We start from the raw sequence: 17,840 nt of genomic DNA, 5'->3' as shown, positions 1-17,840 counted from the left end.
ATTTCTATTTGCACTTCTAGATAATAGAGAGAAGGCTCCTCAGAATTTAGCCCCTGGATCTATAGGTGCAAATAATAGTTACAGGATGAACTGTCACTCCAAGGGCCAATTATATTCCCCCCTGGGGACTCAAGAGCTGTGTCAGGCTGTCTAAAGCAACCCCTGCATGTGTTTGATGCCTGAGCAGGCAGATGGCAAGGTGCTAGGGTTGGAGAGGATTAGGGCCCAGACCAGGGGCACCTCCTTGGTGGAGCTTGAGGGGTCTGGGGAGGGATGAAGGTGGGCTTTGGGGTGTATGGCTGTTTGGAGAAGCACACCTCTCAAGAGCAGCTGGCCAGCTCTTCTTTTGTTGCAGAAAACATCCAAGCTGTGTTTTGACCAGGATTTAGTAAGGGGGGAGAGTCAGGAGGGGCCAGAAAGATCCAGCAGAAGCCCAATTCCGAACTCTGGACAATGACACCCCAAGACATCTATTGCCACAAGGCATTTCAAAAACATCATTGGGGGCAAAAATAACTCCTAAAGAAGCATGTTGTGTTTAAGGACATAAAGGGAAACCAAAAGAGTGGGAGAACCAAAAGATAAATGGAAAATATTAATGCAAGAAGTGGCTGGAGTCCAAAATAATTTTCCTGGCTGATACTCAGATAGTGGGGCAGGACCGGAAGGAATCAGTGGTTCAGCAAGTTCATTTGAATAAAGCACCCCACCTAAAAGCTGGCTGCTGATTCTGTGAACAGTCTCCCAGAATGTAAATACAACATGCATCTCCTTTAAAAATGTAACACACAATGTGCTAAACAACACAGGAGGTTTATGGGGGGCGGTGGGAGAAAGCAGGCAGATGAGACCCTGGGCTGCCACTGCCCCCTAATCCTGAAGCTTTTGTTTCTTCAAGGGGCCATGATGCCTCAGCTCTCGCATAAGGAAATGATTTATTTCCAACTCTGGGGCATGAAAAGTAATAACAGAGTCTGCCAGTTGTTTCCCAGCCTCAACATCCCGATTTTAACATGCCAGTGCTTTTGGTGCAAAGAAGATTGCTCGCCCTCTCCCTTGCATTATGAATTATGCATGGACTTTTTGGTCCTTTGGTCCATGTCCCACATCAAAAAAAATAAAATAAAATAAAATTGGAATTAGTGCAATCTCGAGGGCTTATTTTCACAAACAGGGTCCTCTGGTTCCACCAGGCAAATTTAAAAAATGCACGAGGATAAATATTCACTTTATGGTCTGGATGAAATTTGAATTTGATTACTTTTCTGCTCCTCATGCATTATAAAAAAGGATAACATTAGTAAGAGAAAATAGTCTCTGTAAGATTGGCTTTACATATATTTGCACCACTATGGAAATTGGTATAAAGGCTCTGTTATTCCAATTAAATATATAATTGTTCATCATACCCTTCCCAGCCCAGTTACAAGGCTCCTAATTCAGCAACTACATTTGGTTTCATAGTGAATGGAGACATCTGACATGCTGGAGAATAAGACATTTCCCATTTAAACTTTAAAGCTGGATCTTCAGAGCTGCAAAGAACCCAAGGGACAATGTGGAGATGCTGAGAACAGAGCTTTGGCGATCAGAGTGCAGTAGGGCTGAACCATGGGTTGTGTGTGGCTTTGCATTTCTCTCTGGCATCTTACTGGAGAAGCGAGTCCACACTCTACAATCACGTCTGCCAAAAGAAGAGCAGAAAAGCACAGCCTCCGCCCAGTACCTTGGCAAATGGGCAGATTGTCCCACGTTCCATCATCATGACACAGTAAAACCACATTGTACATGTCAGGGTAACGGATCTTGAATCCTTTGTGACAAGTGATTATTAACTTGTCTCCATGTCTGTATGTCTTGTTATGAATCTCAGCATCTTCAATTTGTGGGATATGGCAATCTACATTTGGGTAAAGGGATACATTATTTTTGGAGTTTAAACCATTTTGTGCTTCATGGCTTCACAAGAAAGCTCTTATTTTCAGACCTGGTCTCTACCTACATGGCAATCTGAGAAGTGATTGCTTATGTATCACAAGGCTTGGGTCACAGTGCTGAGTAAAAGAACTGGTTTCATGGGAAAACAGAGAGAGGGACCAATGGGGGGTGGTCCAGACCCAAAAGGAGCTCTCTTTCCTGCCTGGGATAGGTCACACCCTACAGATGAGCTTATAATTTTAGAAATGAGTGAACAAAGATAGAGGATGGGGCTTCACCTGAAATCTCTATCTGTCTGTACGCTTGGCCATGAGAGTGGGCAAGCATGGTGTGATGCAGCCTGCCTGGCTGGTCTCCTATGCCTCTGCCTGTGGGGTAAAGGGCTGGGCATGATAAGAAAATGTGCTTTGTAGAACCACAGGGGGCTGAGCCATCAGTGTATCTGCTGTTGGCCTTTCCCATCCTCCTTATATGTGTCTAAAAAGTTAATAAATGGAGTGGCACATCCTACTGCCAGTATGCCAGTATTTCAAAGGCTCAGAGGAAGCAAAGATGGGGTCAGAACAGAACGCAGGGCCTGGGAGGCAAGAGGCAATGCAGGAGTCAGGAAAAGGGTGGTGGGGGAAGGATGAGCCCACACAACAAAATGGTTAAAAGATAAAAGTAACTCTACAATTGATTCATTCTAATTCTACTTCCAGTTTACCCTACAGGCCAAGTCACTCTTCTGCCAAGTTGGATCCAGTTCACCCTGCCCCCATCCCTGCCCAAAACACCCACCTTTAAAATCCCATGTGGTGCAAGCGGCCTTGGTGTCACCAACTCCTATGGGCACATTCTGTTGAAGGTCTCTGATTTTACGTGCATATATGCTATAAGCCTGAGCCATTTATTTCTACCTTTATTTTTTTTTTTCTCTTTTTAGGGCCACACCATGGCAAATGGAGGTTCCCAGGCTAGGATTCTAATCTGAGCTACAGCTGTCAGCCTACACCACAGCCACAGCAACAAGGGATCCAAGCCACGTCTGCAACCTCCACCACAGCTCAAGGCAACACCAGCTCCTTAACCTACTGAGTGATGCTTGGGACCAAACCCACAACCTCATGGTTCCTAGTCTGATTTGTTTCCACTAAGCCATGACAGGAACTGTCTATTCTTACCTGTAGAGTCGGGTAGATGAGATGTGTTCCCAGTTTGTTGCTTCTTACTTTTTTTTTGAAGCAAGGAAACATTTTAAAATAGCACTTTGAGGATCAGACAAACCTACAGAAATTTCTCAGTGGGTTTCTCAGCCATTCCCTAAAGGCTATGGAATCCAGAAGAGGCTGGTACCATCTTAATAGGAAGCCTGGTTCTCAAGTTCCTCTAAGCTTTGAAGAGTCAGCTGTAAGGTACTAAGCCCTTAGATTCAGGGGGCTGACTGGTGGATGATTCAGGGTGGGGGGTCGAATCTGGGTGGCTTTACAAAGAGCATGTCCAAGGAATTTTTTTTTTTTTGGCTGCCCCACAGCATATGGAATTCCCAGGCCAGGGATCAGATCTGAGACACAGTCATGACCTGAGCCACAGGTGCAGCATCACCAGATCCTTAACCCACTGCACCAGGCCAGGGATCAAACCTGAATCCCAGTGGTCCCAAGATGCTGCCAATCCTGTCATGCCACAGTGGGAGCTCTGTCCCAGGAGCTTTGATGTGGGGCTGGGGCTGGGTTTACTGGGAGCACTCTGACAATGGCCTCTGGAAACTAGGCCATCAGTGACAGGAAAGCCTGGGGCAGAAAAGGGCCCCCAAGGCAGAGGAGAGCCCTGACAGCTGGAGTGAATTGGTGGTGGCCATTCACCATCTCCTATGGGTCCTCCAGGTCCAAGCCCCTGCAAGCCCAGCTCTGCCTTTACCTCAGCCCTCATTAGCACCCTTAGCTTGAGAGCAGGGACTGTGTTGCCACTGCCTCTGACACTCTGCCTGTGTCACCAGACCTTTGTATATACCTGGCAGAGAATAAATCCATGTGGACCTTTGCCCAGGAAACCTGTGAGCCCATAGCCCCCACATGAGACTGATTGACAGGCTTTCAGGGTGGCTCCGGCAGCTAAGCCGTCCCCAGAGGAAACCCATCACCAGCCCTTCCATGTGCCTATGGATGTCAACAGAGTCTTGGATGGTGAACTGGGTTCTGGTTTCAATTTTACCTCTCATTTTTGCATTTCAGGCTATGGAAAGAGGTCTTCTAGCTGTTCCTCTTTAACCAACAGTTTCTCTACCAGAATAGCTGAATCCCTCCCAAAACAATGCCAGAATAATCCTGACTGGAGTCACAGAAAACTGAGAGCTCTTGGCATACCACTGCTGCTTTCTTCTTAGGGGAAAATGGGAATGACATTTTTTTCAATATCACTACGCAGAAATTACTCACAGCAAATAAAAATGCATTTATCAAGTCACCTATCTGTAAAATCTGGGCTGTAAATAGAGCCTGTGGCAGTCATTTATATGACTAAACAACTATTTTCATGACTGATTCAAAACTTGTTCATGAATTAACTAACATACTCAGAGGGTGGCCAGCAAGAGGCAGTGAATTCAATGGACAGAAATGTCCATTTAGATTGTGACATATGGGTTGTGGCTGACCAGGAGCAGAAGCATCCAAGCTTTGTTTCCAAGGGTGGTTTCTCTGCATAGGGCTCTGTAGGAAGAACATGTCAAACTTCTCATTAGAACTTCATAGAGTTCCTGCTTCAGCTCAATGGGTTATGAACCCAACTAGTATCCATGAGGATGTGGGTTTGATCCCTGGCCTCACTCAGTGGATTAGGGATCCAGCATTGCCATGAGTTGCAGTGTAGGTTGTAGATGTGGTTCAGATCTGGTGTTGCTGTGACTGTGGTGTAGGCCCCTAGCCTGGGAACTTCCATATGTCACAGGTGGAGCCCTAAAAAGAACAAAAATCCAAAATACTTCATGTGACCATAAGTAGAAGTTGGGGGCTATGTGTTCAAAGGGAATCCACAGCCCCCCCCCCAATCCCAGTAATTATGTACTCTACTCAAGGAAGACTTAGCGTAGCAGAGTTCCCATCATGGTGAAGCAGAAATGAATCTGACTAGTATCCATGAGGTTGCAGGTTTGATACCTAGCCTTGCTCATCAGGTTAAAGATCTTGCATTGCCATTAGCTGTGGTGTAGATCTCAGATGTGGCTCAGATCTGATGTTGATGTAGCTGTGGTGTAAGATGGGAGTTGTAGCTCCAATTGGACCCCTAGCCTAGGAACCTCAATATGTGGTCATGGCCCTAAAATGCAAAAAAAAAAAAAAAAAGAACCAATTTACTGTGTTCTGTGTGAGAGGATCCCTATGTCACCTGAGGAGTCAGAAGCTGGAGTTCACACTCTACCAAGGCAGAGCTGCCAGGAAGGCCTGTGCCCTTGAATTTAAGAACAAAACTCAGACAGACCAGCTCTAACAAAGCCTAAACTAAACCATGACAGCAGAATATACCACCCAGAGACTTTAGATATATATTTTTAAACCCACCATGTCTGGAACCAAATCCCCCCAGTAAGGAGGGTCATGAAGAAAGAAGAAAGCAGCCGAAACAGGCAGACGTCTCAACCAGGTTATCAGTAGCAGTAAACAACTCTGAATCTTATATCCATGAAAATAAATAAACCAGGATCCTTAGTATCTGAAAATACACCTATAATATTCATTGCTTCTAAAGTTTCAAACAGAAATAACATGATTTTTCTATAGCACAAATGCATCCAGCCACCAGAAATAATTTGTAAAAGGAATTTCAGAAATAGTGTTACCAAGGACTATGAGAAACAGTTTACCATAACTGATTTTGTCAGGTAGACTCAGGTCAACAGTCAAAACAGCTCTTGTTTGCAGGGCATAAATGTGCAGTTTGGAGCTCTAACTAGAGGCATATCAAAAGCCTCCATTCCAGAAATTCCCTTTCACTAGCCTACCACTAGGGTTGTTTCTGTATCCTGTCTCTAGTAACAATGAGGATTTAATATAATAAATAAACAAGTGAGGAGTTCCTGACAGAGCACAGCAGAGGTGAGTCCAACTGGGGACCATGAGGCTGTGGCTTTGATCCCCAGCCTCGCTCAGTGAGTCAGGGATCTGGCATTGCCATGGGTTGTGTTGTGGGTTGAGGATGCAGCTTGGATCTAATGTTGCTGTGGCTGTGGTGTAGGCTGGCAGCTACAGCTTGGATTGGCCCCTTTGCCTGGGAACCTCCATGTGCCATGAGTGCAGCCCTAGAGAGACAAAAGCCAAAAATTGAAAAATAAAAAAAAATAAAAAAAATAAATGAGTGGAACAGAGGCCCTAAGGCAGTACTACGCATCTGTACCTACATACAAATCAACTGCTCAGATTAGCTGCAGAGAACAGAGTCCTAAAGGATGGAGCAGGAAAGAGCAAAGGACATTTTATTTGGTCTCATTTATTTGTTTGTTTATTTATTTATTTTATTCTTAGGGCCACACCTGTGGTAAATGGAAGTTCCGAGACTGGGGATCAAATCAGAGCCACAGCTGCCAGCCTACACCACAGGCAGGGCAACATGGGATCTGAGCCACATCTGTGACCTATGCTGCAACTTACGGCATTGCTAGATTCTTAACCCACTGAATGAGACCAGGGATTGAAATGACATCCTCAGGGATGTCATGTAAAGTTCTCATCCTGCTGAGCCACAGGAAATCTTAAATACTTTTTAAAGAATATGTGCCATCTGTTAGATATCCTACTCTTTAAAATATTAGCTATGCATGAAAAGAAATCTGATTCCTCAAAAATGCCAAATTTCAAAATCAATACACTCCCCTCCAATTGTTCCTAGGAATGTGAATACATGATACTAAAATTCACAATTCATATTGGTATGCTAAAGGCTCTGAAAGTCTTGCTGTCAAGAATTCTACTGACCAGAGTTCTCACTGTGGCTCAGTGGAAATGAATCTAACTAGTATCCATGAGGATGCAGGTTCAAACCCTGGCCTTGCTCAGTGGGTTAAGGATCCAGTGTTGCTGTGAACTGTGGTATAGGTCACAGATGTGGCTCAGATCTGGCAGTGCTGTGGCTGTGGTGAAGGCAGGCAGCTGTAGCTCCAAGTCAAAACTTAGCTTGGGAACTTCCATATGCCACAAGTGGTGCGGCCTAAAAAATCCAAAAAAAAAAAAAAAAAAAAAAAAAAAAGAATTCTACTGATCTTGTTCAAGCCAGCATTTGTGAAGAGCATTATGCATCTGCCCACTGGTTCATTCATTCACTGAGTTACTGAGCACCTCTTCTAGGTCCAGGGCATTGCAGGGGCTGGGGATGGAGAAAAAGTCAAGAATCCCATGCTTATAGCTTTTGCATAGAGGGAGACTGCTAACAGTCAGATTATCAGGTGAGTGAGTTCACAAATAACAGGCATTGATCTCTTTGATGATGAACACACAACAAGGTAATATGATAGGGACTGACCCAGGGACAGGAAAGGAGCCTCTCAGGAAATGACATTTATTAATCTGAGACCTAATGACAAGAAGAATCCAATCATGTGTGGATCAGGGAAAAGAGTATTTCAGGTGGAAGGAACAGAAACTACGAAGACCAGGAAAGAGCCTGGGGTCTTTAAAATCACAAAAGAAGATCAGTGTGTCTGGAGGAGAGTAAGAAAGGAGGAGATGGAAAAGCCAGATCATCCAGGGCCTTCAAGAGGAGGGCAATGGATCCTCTTTCATTTTAGAGTGACGGGAGCTCCTGGAGATTCTAAAGTATGGGCCATGACATGCTCGGTGTCGCGTGAGTATGTGCAGCAAAGGGCTAGCTTTACACAGAGGGAGTTTTTGTCTTTGCCCTCAGCTCCTGGGAAGTTCCCTCAAAGCCCTTGGTATGTCCTGAGATGAGTATTTTTGTTTATCTGGGGCTTCCAGGCCATGCCAGATGTGTATGCTAACAATGGGATTTGGGCCAGGGAACACTGACTTCAGGAAGTATTGGCTCCACTCTTGGAAGAATAGGAGACACAAAAGTGGCCACAACAATGCCTATGTGCCGATGCCCCAAATAAAACATTGGACACCAAGTCTCAGGTAAGCCTCACTGCATGTCAGTACTCTATGTGTGTTGACACACATAGTGGCTGGGAGAAAAGTCACTGTGTGTATGAATCCATTCAGAGGACAACTGGAAGCTCATGACTGGTGACTCTTGGACCCATGTCAGTCTCTCTCTTTTGCTGATTTCAATCTGTGTCCTTTCACTGTAATAAACCATAATCATGAGTCTCATCAGTGCTTCTAGGGAACTGCTGAACCTGAGGATGGGCTTGGAGACTTCCAAACTTGTAGCTGGAATCAGAAGTGACAGTCTGGGGGCTCCCATACTTGCAGTTGGTTTCAGAGGTGATGGTGGGTTTTGAGGATCCTCAAACTTTGCACCACAGAATGTTTTTTTTTTCACTTATTATCTACTACCATCCCTCAGAATCACTGTTCTGTGTTGGTGCTGTTCCACACACTACTGTTCCCTGAAGTAGTTCCCAGAGAACATGGTCCTGATCACCACTGTCTACTCAGGATCAGGGTGAAGATGCTGAATGGAATCAACAGTGGCCAATGATGTCAAAATAAACAAGCAACATAAGGCAGAGAAAAGCAGAGGCAAGGTGATGCTCTTCAGAAAGGATACAACTGGACAGAGTGGGTGCTTTATAGCAAAAGAGCCACCAACACATGGGTAGTTTTGCTTTGGGAACAGGACTAGTTCAGGCTGTTTCTTTCTTTTTTATAGGATATTGACTCTCATGGAACCTGAAGAACAGGATGTTCAAGACGTCATGGCTCTTAGCTCAATGTTTACAAGAAACTATCTCCAGGTCATGCTTAAACCACTGAGAAGTAGCCATGTGGCAGAGAGGGGGACACAGTAAAGTTACTATAAGCAAGCATGTTTCTTATACTTAGCATTTTTCTTTGACTTATAGATTGCTGTATTTTATTTATTTGTGGTTGACAAAGGCATCTAGCATCTGTGTTTTGCTAAAGTATTTCCTTATAGTTAACACTTGAAGAGTAATTCTTCATGCATTCTTGGCTGTCTACTCTCATACATTTCTTTTAAGCATACATAGAACATTTATAAAAATTGGCCATACTGGGGCATAAAGAAAGTCTCCATACATTTCAAAAGACTGAAATTATACTGCATGTTTCCTGGCCATGGTGAAATGAAAATAGAAATACATACAGTCATCCCTAAGTATCCACGGGGTACTCGTTCCAATTAGGAACTCCTCCCACCCCATGGATGCCAAAATCTATGGATGCTGAAGTCCCTTACATAAAATGGCAAAGTATTTGCACATGCCATATTCATATCCTCCTGTACTTTAAATCATCTCTCAATTACTTGTAGTACCTAATACAATGTAGGTGCTATGTAAATAGTTGCAAATAATAATATAAATGCTAGGTAAATCATTGCCAGTGTGCAGCAAATTCAATTTTGCTTTTTGGAACTTTCTAGAATTTTTCTCTGTGTGTGGGTGAATATTTTCAATCTGAGGTTGGTTGAATCTTCAGTGGAATCCTAGCAGAACATGTGGATACAGAAGGGAGACTTTGAAAATTTAGTAAAATCCCCAAATGTTTGGAAATTAAGTAATACCTTTCTAGATAATCCATGGGCCCCAAAAGAAATCATGGTTAAAAAGAAAAATGCTTTGAATCAAATAACAATGAAAATGCTACATATTAAAATGTATGCCCACAGATAAAACTATGGCTCTAAATTTCCCTCTAATCATAAATGCACATATTAGAAAAAGAGAAATATCTGAAAATCAAGAGTATATATCTCACAGTTGGTTAGAGTTTGCTAGTAACATTGTTTTCTATACATAGTAGATTGTTCTATAAATTTCTAAGAGAGAAACATTAAAAACTTTCATTGTGATTGTGGACTTGTCCTTAAAGTTCCATGAACTTTTGCTTTATGTATTTTGAGGTATAGTACTAGGAACACAAAAATTTAGAATCCATTATTAAGTACCCAAATTAAGAATTCCTCTAGAAAAGTTAGAAAAATGGCAGCTGAACCTAAAGAAAGTACAAGGAAGTAAATAATAATGAAAAGAGCAAAAGCATTAATGAAATGGGAAAAGAAACATACATAAGAGAAAATCCACAAATGCAAAAGCTGGTTCTTTGAAATCAAAAAAATAAAAAAAGAGAGGTCACACACAACCATAAAAGAATAAAGCAGGGACACCATTACAAATCCTGATTTGAAAAATTTAAAAAAAAGTTATGGAAAACTTTACACCAAGAAATTAGAAATGTTAGATTCAACTGAATTCCTAAAACAATTGAACAATAACTGTATAATTTACCAAAACTGACACAAGAAAAAACTGAAAGTGGTTATAATCCTAAAAAATGTAGAACAAACTGAATTCAAAACTAAAAAACCTTCCCACAAAGGAAACTCTAGGTGGCTTCCCATGAATTACACTAAATATTTAAGGAAGAAATAGCACCTGTCTTATTCAAACTCTTTTAAGACTTCTATTCAGAAAGACAACAATCCCTCATTTTATGAGTGTAGCATGACCTTGATGGTAAAAACTGACAAGAACACTACAAAGAAATAAAGACTGAGGCAGGCCAATCCATCTTATCAACATAGATGCCAAATTATTTTCCAGATGGCTATTTGACCTCATATGTAAATTTAGAGGTTGTTGGAGAAACTGGGTTTGGTTTAGAAGGTTTCACCCTAGGAGACAAAATGACCTAATTTCTTGCTTTTCTCTTAATAAACAGAATTTTAAATACTTTATTAAAAAAAGAAAACATGGAGGTCTCTTTCCACCTTGTGGAAAGTAACTTTCATTTTCAACAAGGAGGTGATAGAAGCATTTGGTTGCCAGAATTGAGCCCACAAGAAAAATCAGAGAAGGCCATTTCCAAGGTTCTATCCTCTGTCTTCATGTTCCACTTTGGCGCACCTATGGCAAGTATCACAAGCCATGCTCTGAGGCCTGCCAGCACGAGAATCTCCTGGAGGTGCCTGCCAAATTCAGATTCCTAGTGCAGAAAAACCTCTCAGAGTAGGCCTGGAAATGTGCATTTTTAACACGCTCCTAGGGCAATTCCCATGAAGTAAAACATGGAGAACCACTGCTGGATGGATATGCAAGGTGACCAACTAGGTGAAAGACAGCCGTTCAAACACAAAGGTTGGCTCAGGGTTAACAAGCCCCCTGGCCCAGCCCTGAGGACTATGACCTGGAGTAAAGAACAAGTTCTTATCTGAGCAGCTGGGAGTCAGCACTGTAGCTGAGCCTCTCATTCTGCCTCCAGGGTGGTCTTCTAAGATCTGCATTATTTTATTTATTTATTATTTCTACTGCCACACCTGTGGCATATGGAAGTTCCCAGGCTAGGGGTCAGATTGGAGCTGTAGCTGCTTGCCTTCACCACAACCACAGCAATGCCAGATCAAAGCCACATCTGCAAACTATGCCACAGCTCACAGAAATGATAGACCCTTAACACACTGAGTGAGGCCAGGGATCAAGCCTGAGTTTTCATGGATACTAGTTGGGTTCTTAACCCTCTGGGCCACAAGAGGAATGCCAAGATCTTCACTCTAACAGGACTCTCAAGATGCAGACTGGGGAGCCACAGTCGGCCCTAAACTGCTCAAGACTGGCTTAAGGGAAAAAGAACTTCATCTGTGATAGGTTTGGAAGGATACCCTGCATTTTCCATAAGTGGCCAACCTAATTCTGGGTCATTGTAGTTCTGAGCTTGTGAAAAACTGCTTTCTGGGGGAATCTCCATGATCAGCTTGGTGCAACACCTTTCTAACACTCATTTTGTGACCTTTGTACATAATCCGACAAGGATATGGAATGTGGGGATGTTCCGCCATTGCCTAATAATTCTGTGACTTAAAGCAACTCAACTCCCTACCTCCATGGTCCCTGTAGAGAAAGGGCAAGTCTCAGCACTCACAGACCATGGGAGATGACAGGAGGCAGCTGGTAAAGGCTGCTAGGATTGGGATTTTCCTCTGCACTACAGGGGGCTCAGTTGTGCAGGCTTGTGAACCCTTGTCTGAGGTGGTCCAGCTGTCATCTTGCAACAATGATAACTGATCATTTCTGTCATTTATCTTTACTGCATCTGCCCCCATCTGACCTGATCTTATTTCCTCCGTTTTTTTTTTTTTTTCCTTTCAAGTCTTACCAGAGTTAAGTGAAAGACATCATTTTAAGAACAAAAACCCAAACTCACACAGAAGCCACAAGGGAAGGAGAGGAGGAAAGCAGTGACTTCTGTTACCAGAAGCACAAATAAATGGCAGTGCTCCTGAAGACAGGGAGAGGCACTCCCTTCCCCTTCCCATCTTAGAGGATGGAAAATGAGAAGAGTATGTTAGGCAAAAACATGTAAATATTTGCCCCTGTGGGCACAGGCTGCTCTTTCTGATAACCCACATCTAAGGTAAGAAGAAAGAAATTTTAAAGGATAGAAAATGCATATGAGAAGAAAACGATCCTGAATAAAACATTTTTAAAGCATCCATCTGTATTGGTGCAGTTTCTGGAGCTGGAAGACAACTCACCTTAATATAGGAGGAACTGTAAAAAAGAAGTACGGCTGCCTTGCTTTTGACAAATATCTGCCCCCACCCCCAGTTTCACTGAATAAAAGAGTTATCTGCCATCTTTTTTTGCTCCTGAGTCAAGTTGAATTTTTCAATTAAAAATTTATAATGTAATAATCACACTGAAACTCACATTGCACCTTCTCTCCAGGAAACTTAAAGAATCTTCTTCCCATCAAATTACTCATATTTTATAGCCATCCTGGTCAGGTCTATGAGAATCAAAATATTTTAGGAAGTACTTAAAAATAATGCTTGCTGAATGATTTCATTTCCTCCCCTGGTGCATTCTGCAAGGAACTAGAGCAGAGAGGGGTTCACCATGGAGACATGGCAGGTTTGGGCAAAGACAGGGACTGCTCTCCTGTGCTCTATGTGACCTTTGGCCACAGGCAGATGATGAGGTGGAGACAAAGTGCAGCTGGCAGCAGTAACTGCAAGGACACTGGAAGCTTTCAGAAATACCATGGTTGAATTCCCACTGCCCAGAACAACTAAAATAGGAGGTCTTGGAGAAAGCTCCTGGCACCGTTATTTCTAAAAGTACCCCAGCCCTGCCACCCCAGGGGGGACAGGTGGTGGCATCAATCTGCAGCCTCAGAGTGAGAAAGTGAGGCACATGCAGTGAGCAAGAGTGGCTGCCCTCAGTGTCCTCAGCTCCTCATGATCTGGCACCAGAAAAGAAGGAGCCCACGTCTAGCCAGGCAGCCTCAGCTGGGTTTCAGCACTTCCCAGGCTGCCTGGCTCCTGCTCTGCTCCTCAAAGGGGATAAGTGCATGGCCTGCGTGGCCCCGCAGCTTGAAAGCCATGTTATCTGGGGGGCTTGGCAACATATGAGGAACATGTGGCCCCTCTTGGAGGCTCAGACCCTCAGCTTGAACTGGAAGGTGGTGGCTGTGGTGGGGGCCTGTGCCTCAGAGGCCCCTCAGGTCTGCTGGCCACTGGGACCCAGACCTGCATCCAGTCTCTGTGGGTGTCAGCAGAGCTTCTTTCAGTCTGCACACTGCCTCGCTTTGCCTGGGCTCAGGACGTGGCCCCCACACTTGCTGCCTTCCGTGAATTGTAATCTTTTCCTGGAGGATTGCTGCTGACTGATCAGAATGGTGCTAGCTCTGGCAGTTTCTTAAGAATTTTTTAAATCACATTCAATTTGATAGGATGAACAAATTTAAGAGAAGGCTATCCCTCAGCCTTCGAAGAAGCCAGACTATTGATGAATCATTGTCTGAATTGGCTGAACAAATGACTATTGAAGAAAACAGCAGCAAGGATAATGAGCCTATTGTGAAGAATGGCAGGCCTCCAACCTCTCACAGTATGCATTGCTTCCTCCACCAGTACACGCGGTCCTTCAGGAAGCCCCTCTTCAGAGACCACATAGCGTTATTGGAGGAGGCGTTGGTTCCTTCATGGCAATGACCAGAAATGGAAGCAGATTAGATATGGTTCATGAAAATCTAAAAATGGGATCAGATGTTGAGAGTGACCAAGCTTCAGGGACATCATCTGATGAAGTCCAGTCACCTATGGGTGTTTGTCTTAGAAGTCATATACATAGACGCATCTCCATGGAGGATTTAAATAAGCAGTTATCACTGTCTGCAGATATCAGAATACCTAATGGGCATCTTGAAAAGTTGCAGATGAACCGTCCACCATTTGCTCAACCAATGAGCCAAAGGTCTTGGAGAGTTTCCTTATCAGAAAATGGGTTTGGAAAAATGGAAACCTACATCAAGTTAGAAAAGCTTGGAGAGGGTACATATGCAACAGTATATAAAGGAAGAAGTAAACTGACAGAGAATTTTGTGGCATTGAAAGAGATCCAATTGGAACATGAAGAAGGTGCGCCCTACACAGCAATAAGAGAAGTTTCACTATTAAAGGATCTAAAACATGCAAATATTGTAACCTTACATGACATTGTTCACACAGATAAGTCTTTGACCCTCGTCTTTGAGTATCTGGATAAAGATCTAAACAGTACATGGATGACTGTGGCAACATCATGGGTATGCCCAATGTAAAGCTGTTCCTATACCAGATTCTATGTGATTTGGCATATTGCCACAGAAGAAAGTTCTTGTACCAAGACTTAAAACCACAGAACCTCCTCATTAATGAAAGAGAATTAAAGCTAGCAGATTTTGGACAAGCCAGAGCCAAGTCAGTTCCCACAAAGACCTACTCAAATGAAGTTGTCATGCTGTGGTGCCAGCCACCTGATGTGCTTCTCGGTTCCTCAGAGTACTCAACACAGATTGACATGTGGGGTGTTGGTTGCATTTTCTTTGAAATGGTTTCTGGAAGACCTCTGTTTCCAGGATCAACTGTGGAAGATGAACTACACTTAATCTTCTGACTGCTGGGAACTCCATCTCAGGAAACTTGGCCAGGTGTTTCTTCAAATGATGAGTTCAAGAACTACAACTTTCCAAAATATAAACCACAGCCTCTAATTAACCATCCACCCAGATTAGACTCTGAAGGAATTGAATTGATAACAAAATTTCTTCAGTATGAATCTAAGAAAAGGGTTTCAGCAGAAGAGGACATGAAACATGTGTACTTTTGAAGAATACATGCTTTACCTGAAAGTGTGTCAATATTCAGTTTGAAAGAGATTCAGTTGCAAAAGGACCTGGGTTTTTGAAATTCTTCCTATCCAGAGAAAGGTGTGTTTGTCATAAACCATTTCATGTGTCAATCATAAAATTTTGTGTGGAATCAAGTGTTTGGTTTATAAATTGATGAATAAAATTGTCAATGTAAAAGCCAATGTACAGTGCATTCCAAAACTGTGTACATTTAGCATTGCATGCACTCACTTTTCTGTTGATGTGGGCAGCTCAGTAATCCTTAAGAAAGAAATCTGACTCAGTCAAAGGAGGGATCCTGAAAGCTGCAAATGGCACAAAGACCTTTTACAAGTGACCTGACTTGATCAGTGTACATGCTATCCCTGGCACCTGAGGCAGAAGATGCATCTTGTGCTTCCCTAGTCATCAGGTTCATCACTTCGAAGCACAGATGCTATAGACTGACCCCATCAACAAGAGGGTCATTTAAGACAATGCTGATCACTCTTGCCATGGTGTATTAGCTTTTGCTGGTGGGAACATTAGCTTCATAGAGTCACCAAATACTGTATGTGGGATAAACCTGAACCTTGAACTGCCTCATAAAATGACTTTCTATTTAAGACATGGGAATAACAGAAGACAGAGCATGCTTTTTAAGTCTGATGAAATGGTTTCAAGCCCAGCCCCCAGCCTTTCTTATCAATCAAGGACTCAGATCTGAAGGCAGTTATTTATTTTGGTGGACGTGGAATGTTCATTTGTCTACACTGTCCTCTTCACAGTGGAGTCATTTTATTTCATACCTACAAATTGTTTTTGTATTTGTTGTCACAGTGTGACAATTTTTTGGTACATTTGGTTTTAAGGTCTTCTCTGCCATTAGAGCCAATAGGTTACAGCTATTGATGTAACTGTAGCTGCAATTTTTGTGCAGGACTGAGAAACACAGTGCATTATGTATTGCAGAATCATTGCTGCTAAATAACTCCTGTCTGTTTATTTAACACAACAGTTGAATGCCTGAAGAAGTTGCAGTGGCTTTATTATATGTGAATGCATCTGTTTCTCCTCACAAAGTGTTTTACTGCTGCATTTTTTGTTTGTTTGTTTTTAAAATTAAACTGCAGTGTTTCCTGGAATGTAAATTTAGCTTTGCTTAACAGTAAAATAAGTGAGCCATCTTGAACACTCTTAAGATCATGCTATGTGTTTTTTTCTGAACATTGGCAAATAGAGTAGCTAAAAAATTGATAAGCACCCTTATGTTTAGGAAACCATGTGATTCAGAAGTTGACTCAAGCAAGTGAATACCTGATATTTTGGGAATCTCGCATTAGACACCAGTAAATTAAGTCACCAAAAGTATTTATTTTTAACTTTCCTCATTTTAGAAATATTTACTGCCTATTATTGGATATTTGTATACTAATACACTTGGTGATACATTGTGCTTTAATTTAATTAAAACTAAACTCTTCTAGTTGAACATGAGAAGTCTTGTTTTTGACTGTTTTAAATACAGTTCTTTTATTCAAAAGGATGATACTTCATTGGGGAACAAGTTATTTCATTTGGGAGCTGTGTGTATGTGTGTGTTTTAATAATATTCACTTGGAATCAGCTGAAAGCTGTAATATGCCTTTGAAATGAGCCATGATAAATACAAAAGAGAGCAATGAGGACTTAGAGGATTTTTTGAAAAGCATTATGGGTATTATCTGTTTACCAGAGAGAGTAAATATTACAGTTTTAATTATGAATCTTTGAACATCATAAACACACCTTGGTGTTGTTACAGTGTTTTAATGAAGCATTTGTGTTCACCTTTAAGGACTGTTTGTTTAGTGCATCTTACAAATGATAAATCTTAATTGGTATATTTTGAAATGGTCATGTAAATTTTTGGCTTATATATCATGAAAATAAGTCATAACTTAATCCTTTTCCTGACATTCACTGTAAAACATTCAGGGGCCCTACCGTTTCTGTTCTGGAAATCTTGTAGTTTGTTGTTATTTGACAGTATTAAGTGAAATTTTGTATATTTCATTTTAACTTTATTTGTGAATAGTGATTGTGGCATGTTTGGGGTGTTATTTTAATATTTCATCATAGTGAAATTTTAATTTTTTTAAAATTTTTTTTCTGGAAGAAATGGATTCATGTGTAATGGTGAATATTGAACCATTACTGTTTTTCATATTTGTAAACTGGTTTTATGCTAAACTCTGTAGCCTAACATACTGCTGTTATTTCTAACTAATGGACACGTATTAATATTGTACTTTGAAGGTTATAAATATTATGTGGAAATTCCTCAATTTTGTTTTGAAATTTATAATAACAAAATCTTCATGTTGTTAAAATGTGAAAAAAAAATTGAAAAAAATAAATAAAAGTCCCCCAGGTGAATCTGACCGCAGCTTGTTTTGCACAACATCAGTATGATGGAAAGAGCACTGAACTAGGAGTCAGGATGCAGGTCTTTTTTTTTTTTTCTTGTCTTTTTTGTCTTTTTAGGGCCACACCCAAGGCATATGGAGGTTCCCAGGCTAGGGGTTGAATCAGAGCCATTTCTTCCAACCTACTCCAGAGCCACAGCAATGCCAGATCCAAGCCAACTCTGCAACC

At 41.9% G+C, this 17,840-nt stretch overlaps 2 pseudogenes; one reads left to right on the top strand and one right to left on the bottom strand.

Annotated features, from left to right (window-relative positions):
* LOC146398880 (sushi domain-containing protein 4-like) overlaps window positions 1–17,840 on the bottom strand; it is a 60,198-nt pseudogene that overhangs the window by 32,622 nt on the left and 9,736 nt on the right.
* Window positions 13,764–15,340, top strand: LOC146398881 (cyclin-dependent kinase 17 pseudogene; annotated as a pseudogene).

This window comes from Sus scrofa, chromosome 10 (assembly GCF_054392235.1).
Source record: "Sus scrofa isolate SSC_HxYL_T2T_F1_AM1 chromosome 10, Sscrofa_HxYL_maternal_Yorkshire_Landrace_v2.0, whole genome shotgun sequence".
Taxonomy (NCBI): domain Eukaryota; kingdom Metazoa; phylum Chordata; class Mammalia; order Artiodactyla; family Suidae; genus Sus; species Sus scrofa.
The sequence above is the reverse complement of the archived record's forward strand: the minus strand, read 5'-3'. Positions and strand labels throughout refer to the sequence as shown.